The 7171-nt window shown below is 43.9% G+C and overlaps 1 long non-coding RNA gene across 2 annotated transcripts; it reads right to left on the bottom strand.

Annotated features, from left to right (window-relative positions):
- Window positions 1-593: 593 nt before the first annotated feature.
- Window positions 594-2421, bottom strand: LOC138162177 (uncharacterized). 2 transcript variants are annotated; one of them, XR_011168568.1, is made up of 3 exons: window positions 2280-2421; window positions 1682-1806; window positions 594-983 (listed from the first exon to the last, which is right to left on the bottom strand). It is a non-coding gene; the product is annotated as an uncharacterized lncRNA (long non-coding RNA). The 2 variants fall into 2 exon arrangements; XR_011168567.1 differs by lacking the exon at window positions 2280-2421 and adding an exon at window positions 2076-2257.
- Window positions 2422-7171: the final 4750 nt, after the last annotated feature.

Raw genomic sequence — 7171 nt, 5'->3', positions numbered from 1 at the left:
GTAGCTTCTGCTTGAGAAACTCTAGGAACCTTATGGTTCAATTTGGGTGTTCTTCATTTTTCTTTTTTGGTCCAATCCTGTGATTTCTTTGATAAAAAACACTCCCATCGTGAAAATTACCTCTGTGATGCAGATCAACCATTCATTTATCACTTGCTCTGAAACAGTTTCAGGGAGTTGCCTGGAATACTTTGAGGGTAAGTGATCATATAAGCAATATGTTACAGACAGGACTGGAACCCAGATCTTCCTGATTTGGAGTTCAGGCCCCTGTCCACTCTACCTGTGACTCTATCTCAGTGTATTTTGCCTGAAATAAATAACCTGTTCTCTGTAAACTTCGGAAGAGGATGAGAAAGAACCTATTTCTCTGGAAAATAATTAGGCCAAGGACATTGAGTTCTTTGTGGATGGCTTCCCCACTGAAGGCTAACTTTAAAAGGGTCAGTAAGATATTACTCACAGGAAAACTTTAGGTCCCTGAAAAAAGTCCCTCAATTTGGGTTCCCTGTCATTCGGGTCTCTGTCTTCACTTCCAACTGTTTCCCGTGAATGTTTTGTTCCCAGGGTAGACCAACAATTGTTGATATGCATTTTGGCTACAGGCATATCGACTTTAATGATCTGGTTGTTTTACTGCCAGCTGATGAAAAATGTCTTGTGCTCCTGGAAGGCCTTCAGCGATTGATTACGCAACACACATTGATATTTTTCCGACAGTTTTGCCATCAAACCTGCTCTGTTTCCCCACCTCAATTGCAGCAACATTCAGTGTGGAAGCATGTTCCAAGAGTGGGTCAGGAAAGCCTCCTGAGGCCAGGCCTACATGTAGCATTACCAGGCGTTCAGTTCTGTTCCTGGCTCCAAGTGCCTTGCCAAAAGACAGAAGATGTTGAGTCAAGTTTCAGCAGACCCCAGTTCTTGTCCCAACTTATTACATGACCTTGGAGAAGTCACTTCTTTCTGGGCCTCAGTGTTCTCATCTGTAAAATAATGGGGATTATCTCTAAGGTCCCTTTCAGTGAAGGTTATCCCTTTCCCCACCAGACTACTGAGGGTTAAATGTCAGATAGAATTTATAATAGTAATAGCTAAAGGGAACCTTGGAGGTTATGTAGGCCCACACCCTTAATTTACAGATGAGATTCTGGAGTATTTACCATTTGATGGAAGCAGATTTGTTTAAAGGGAGAAATCTTTACACAGAACTACAGCCTTGCTATGAAAGGAGATAATAGCTTGCAGTTAGAAGGGCTAGGGAAGAAAGCCAGGACTGGGTTATACATTTCTCCAGTACTGTCAGAAGACCATAGTTCAAATTCTGGCTTTGAGCTTTACCTGAAGTATGACCATATAAGAATAACTTAACCTCTCTAGGACTCAGATTCCTCCTATATAAAGTGAGGCAAAGGGGAAGTGGGGGGCTGATGAGATGATTTTTAATATCCATTCCACCTCTAAATCTTGCAATTCTGCCCTGGTCCATTTCTCTTCTATGAGTTAGCAGCTTCTGTTAGGGTGTCTTAGGTTAAGGTCATCCAGTTAGCCAAGACCAGTGATTGAGGACCTCCTATGTGCAGGACCTAGAAATACTAAGGAAGGAGGGGCTAGCTGTCCTTAGGGAGCCCCCCAGTCTACTTGGGGAGACTGAATACATGCACATGAAAATAATGAGACTTACAAAGAAAACAAACATAAATACTTTCTGACACGATTCCAGGAGTAGGCTCCACCTCGGCTCCTTCAGATGGCAAGTGAAGGCATCTCAAGACCCCAAGTCAAGACTGGAGTGAAGGGTGTAGAGATCTGAAGGGATGAGAACAGTTAAAGTAGGCAGTCTGGACTTTACAGGTTGCAACGATTTCTCTGTCCAACACTCCCCCTTCTCCCCTCCCTCTTCCCCCGACACACATATAACTCCTCCTTGTTTTTCCCCTCAAGAGTCTCTGGATAATGGTAACACTATGTACTCAGAGCTCATTTTATTTAGGACTCCCGGGTCCTTTACAAACCTTCAAGATTCCCAGCCCCCTTCTTAGATTTAGGGGAAACCAAGGCCCAGAAAGAGGAATTACTTGGCCAAGAATTTAGGAGGTTAGGGAACATGGGTGGTTGTTGATATCTGCAGGAGACCCTGTTAGACTGCTGTTGTCTCAGACCAGAAAGGCTGTGTTGACCCCTTGTAGCAGGCTCTATTTGTAGCCCGAAAGAGGCATTAGCTCATGCTGGATGCTAAGGAACTCTGCTCTCACTGCTGCAGAATGGGACAGAAACTTAACTCTTTCCCCCGGGATGAGAATGGGCTGGGCCAAAGCAGAATCTCAGGGCTCTGAGGAAGGGGAGAAGTGGGGTATTTTGTGAAGTCTGGTAGGCAGAGGTCTGTGCAGCATGCAGGCAGCCTCTCTTCTTCTTTAGTCTGGTATAGCTGGTGAGAGGGCTAGGGAGAGGATGAAATAGTTAATAGTTTGCTGAAAAACAGGGAGACTCCCTCCTCCAGGGGCCCAGCTGGCTGCAGAGCTGTGAGCAGAGGCTCCAGCGGGTGATGCAATGCAGGCCCGCCCTGCACAAGCAAGGGCAAGGGAGGCTAGGCTCTCTCTCCTCTCTTAGCTGCCTCCACCGCTCAGGGGCACCTTGAATTCCAACATAGTTTCCAGGCCTAAGGGAGAGTGGGCTTCATTGGGCCCCACATGTCGGGCAAGATTGAAGAAGTGTTCCTCCACTTCCCTCACCCTTTGAATTCCAACTTTGTTCTGTACCCAGGTCAAACTTTGATCCCCCTTAGCCCTTTCTATTGTCAGCCACTTTGATTATCATTCACCACTCCTTTTTGGTGTGCTAGCCCAGGGCAAAGTACCAAAAGGCTAAGTTATGGAAATGCTTGTCTTATTTCATTAAAAAAATAAAATAAAATAAAATAAAAGATACCTACAGAGGTATCCCATAGTCCTTGCCAACTCTAGTCTATTTCAATTCCCGTAAGGTAGGTGTGTAGCTCCAGTTCCAATCCTGGGTGTAGATGTGAGTACAGAGAGTGCAACAGAAGGTATTTCTCAGCTTCCTACTATCCTGGTACCACCTGCCCAGCTGTCCTGCTTTTCCCTCATCTCAAGAGAAAAATAGCTATCCAAGCATGTTAGGAAGACAGAAAAAGAGTCCAAAAAACTCTTGGCAAATCCAAGAACCCTGGAAATATCTGGCTCCAAGTTTTCCCTCATCACCCAGCACTGATAAAATGGCAGGGACAGTAATGGTGGGATAGTTTCATCAGAGAAAGCAGATTTAGGAGCTGATATGTATTAAGCACATGAGTAAAGGCCTAGAAGGTTATCTGACCACGGGAATTTAGGGCCTCTGGATTTCCTTTTGGAGATCTGGCAGAAGTATGGTCAGAAGCCAAGTTTTAAGACAAGTTTTATACCTTCCACCTTGGCTCGGAACTTCTAACTTTCTTCCTCTTCCCCTAAACAGTCACACACACACACACACATACATACACACACACACACACATGCATCCCCATACACACCATACATACCCCTCTACCCCTACTTTGTCCAGTCCATAAAAACATTAAAAATAGGATAAGAAGTTGTGAGGAAAAAACCACATTCCTCGAAGGTGATTTGTTGCCCTGTATGTCACTGGAATGTCTTATCAGTCATAACTTTATTAGACTGCAATGCTGAGAATTAGATATATTTGCTTTTTTATCTATCTACCTATCTTTAATTATAAATACTGAAGCCATAAAAAGTCACGACTTTGTTTTGTGGTATGTATATACATGCGTATGTGTGTGTTTATAAAAAGATCTCTGATAGAATCCAGCAAAAAAGGCATTTGAGGAGACAGTTCACGGGGCTACCGTCTGGCCACAATCTGCAGAGGATTTTTACACTTTACCAAGGCCTGAGAAAGGAGCAGAAGCTCCCAGCTGGGCCTGCTCTAGGCCCCGAGGCAGAGAAGCCCAATCTCAGTGCAAACAAACACTCAGCACCAGTAATAAAAGGTCTCCAACTCCCTATATCCTTGCATGTATTCCGGGAACCCGGGCCCAGGCAGTTAATCCTATGCCAATAACCAGTCCCTGTGTTCCCAGTTCCATAGCAACAGCTTCTCTAGTCCCCTTGCCCTACTGGCTTCAAAGCCCTAGGCTTTCCAGTCTAGTCTCAAAGTCTGACTAATGGCAATGCTTTATAGAGAGAAACAGTAAGAGATAGTGGATATTAGGCAGGGGGCTTTGAGACAGGAAGTTGTTGTTCAGTTGGCCTCATGTACAACTCTTCATGACCCCATTTGAGGTTTTCTTGGCAGAGATACTGGAGTAGTTTGTCTTTCCTTCTCCAGTCCATTTTACAGATGAAGAAACAGGCAAACAGGGTTGAGTGCTTTGCCCATGGTCACTCAGCTAGTGTCTGAAGCTGGATGAACTCAGACCTTCCTGACTCCAGGCCACCTAGCTGCTGTTGAGACAGTAAGACCCGACAATTCAAACCCTGCTTCTGACACAAGGAGCTGGGTGACCATGGGCAAGTCATTAAACCTCTCAGGTTAAAGCAATCTCTGAAGGCTTAGAGTGTCTTTCACACTGGTGCGTCCCCACACTGATGAAATCATATGTCTGAGTGCACAAATATACGTATGATAGGGAGTTCCCTATGGCAAACTTTCGCTACCGAGGAAGTCTTTGGGATCTACATACAAATAAGTAGCTCCGCTTCTCTGCAATCTGGCTCATCAGTCAACTGAAAACTACTCTCTCTGAAGTTATTAATGATCTCTTAATTGCCTAATTTAATAGCCTTTTTCCAGTCCTCATCCTTCTTGACCTCTCTGCAGACTTTAACAGTGTTGGTGACCCTCTTCTCCCCAATACTCTATTCTCTCTGGGTTTTTCCTGACCCTGATCTCTCCTGGTTTTCCTCCCCCTCTGCTGGATCTTCTTCATGGTCATTCATGTTCACCATGGGTGCCCCCCAAGGCTCTATTTTGAACTCTTTCTTCTTCTTTCTCTACACCATTTCACTTGATGATCTCATCAGCTCCCATGGGTTCAATTATCACCTCTCTGCTGATGATTCTGAAAATTACTTATCCAACCCTAACCTCTGTGCTGACCTCTAGTCTGGCATCTCTAAGTTTCTCTTGGATGTCGCCAACTCAACGTCCTGGACATTTTAAACTCGACAAGTCCAAAACTGAACTCATGATCTTTTCCCATAAACTCTCCCCTCTTCCCAACTTCCTTATTAATGTCAAGGTCCCCATCATCCTCCCAGTCCCCCCTGCTCACACTTGCATCTCTCCCCATTCCCTGTATCTAATCTTGCAAGTCTTGTTGGTTTTACATTTATAGCATCCCTCGTGTATACCCCCTTCTCCCCTCTGACAATAATATTACCCTTGCTCAGACCCTTATTATTTCTCAGACTATCACAATAGCTTTCTGGTTGGTCTTCCTGCTTCAAGTTTCTCTCCCATTGCAGTCTATCCCCTATTCAACTATCAAATGGATCTATCTAAGGTGCAGATCCAACCACACTATGCTCACCTATCCCCCATTCAATCAACTCCAGCAGTTTCCTATTACCCCCAGTTTCAAATTGGGTTTTAAATTGGCTTTAAATTTATTTTTAAAATTTTAAATTTAATTGGCTTTTAAAGCCCTTCATAACCTGTCTCCTTTCTATCTTTCAATCTTCTTACACCTTATTCCCTTCACATATTCTGTGATGAGTGACATTGGCCACCTTCCTGTATCACAAACAAGACATTCCATCTCCCAATTCTGCATTTTCACTCTTTGCCATGCCTGGAATTATCTCCCTCGTCATCTCTACCTGCTGGTTTCCCTGGCTTCCTTCAAATTTCATCTAAAATACCACCTTTTACAAGGAGCCTTTTCTGGTCCCCCCCCCCACAACACACACACATATGCATTGCTAATGCCTTTCCTCTGAGAATACCTCCAATTTATCCCGTGAATATCTTGTTTGCATAAAGTTATTTGGATACCATCTTTCCCATTGGACTGTGAGCCCCTTTTACTTTCTTTGTATCTCCATCCCTTAGCACAGTCCTTGGCACATGACAGGTGTTTAATAAATACTTTTTTGTTTGATTTGACTGTGGTGTTAGAGAGTTACCTGGGACACTTAAAGGTAAAGTGATTTACTTGCATCATTCATTCAATATATGACAGAAGTGGGTTTTGAACCCTAGTCTTTCTGGCTTTTTGAAAGTCACATGATTTTCACTTGGTCAATATTGAAGGGAGTAGCATCGAGGAGAAAGAGAGAGGAAATTCTTTTCTCCCAACAAAGGCAATTCTCTCCCAGGAGTCCTTTACTCCTAGAAGGAGGAGGAGGAGGAGGAGGAAGAGGAAGAGGAGGAAGAGGAGGAGGAGGAGGAGGAGGAGAAGGAGGAGGAAGAAGAGGAGGAGTTGGAGTCCAGGATTTGATCACTTGACTGACCTACTGATAGGATATGTGATTCTAACCCAGCTTGCTGTGTTACAGGCTCAGGGATGTGCTTGAGTCTTTCAGCCACTTATAAGAAATTTCCTTCATGGGTCATCTGCTTTCATCCAAGGTCCCAAATCCCCATAGTCCTTTTACATTTATTAAGGATTTAGTCACACCCAGTTTTCTTTTGATTACATAACTTGGAATGGGAGTGGAAACCTTCACTTTGACATAATATTCTTTCTGCCATATCACAGAGATTCCTTTTGAATCACAAGGATGACATGTAATCTGATTACTAAACCCTTAACTCCTATTGTGTCACAAAGGTGATGCCTTCTTCTCTCTGGCATAGTCAGACCCTGCTCCAGTATATAATTCATCCTGCTGCTTTTAAAGCCCTCTTTCCTGCAGCCTTATCCTGAAGTAATAGCCCTATTTTGCCAAAAGAATTTGAAAGCTTTCTCCTGACTTGTCCAATGAGTATCTACCTTCCCATAGCTTCACTAGAATGGAGCTCAGGAACAGATGAGCTACAGACTTGGAGGGTAGAGGTGGTGAGCTGGGTCAGCTGGAAGAAGGGGGTAGAAAGGGCATATAAGGGAATTAAAGCCTACAGCTGAATTTCTTCTTCTTCTTCTTCTTCTTCTTCTTCTTCTTCTTCTTCTTCTTCTTCTTCTTCTTCTTCTTCTTCTTCTTCTTCTTCT

Source organism: Petaurus breviceps, unplaced genomic scaffold, assembly GCF_028583685.1.
Source record: "Petaurus breviceps papuanus isolate PSGF00001 unplaced genomic scaffold, PetGlider_PUasm1.0 186, whole genome shotgun sequence".
In the NCBI taxonomy this organism is placed as follows: domain Eukaryota; kingdom Metazoa; phylum Chordata; class Mammalia; order Diprotodontia; family Petauridae; genus Petaurus; species Petaurus breviceps.
The sequence above is the reverse complement of the archived record's forward strand: the minus strand, read 5'-3'. Positions and strand labels throughout refer to the sequence as shown.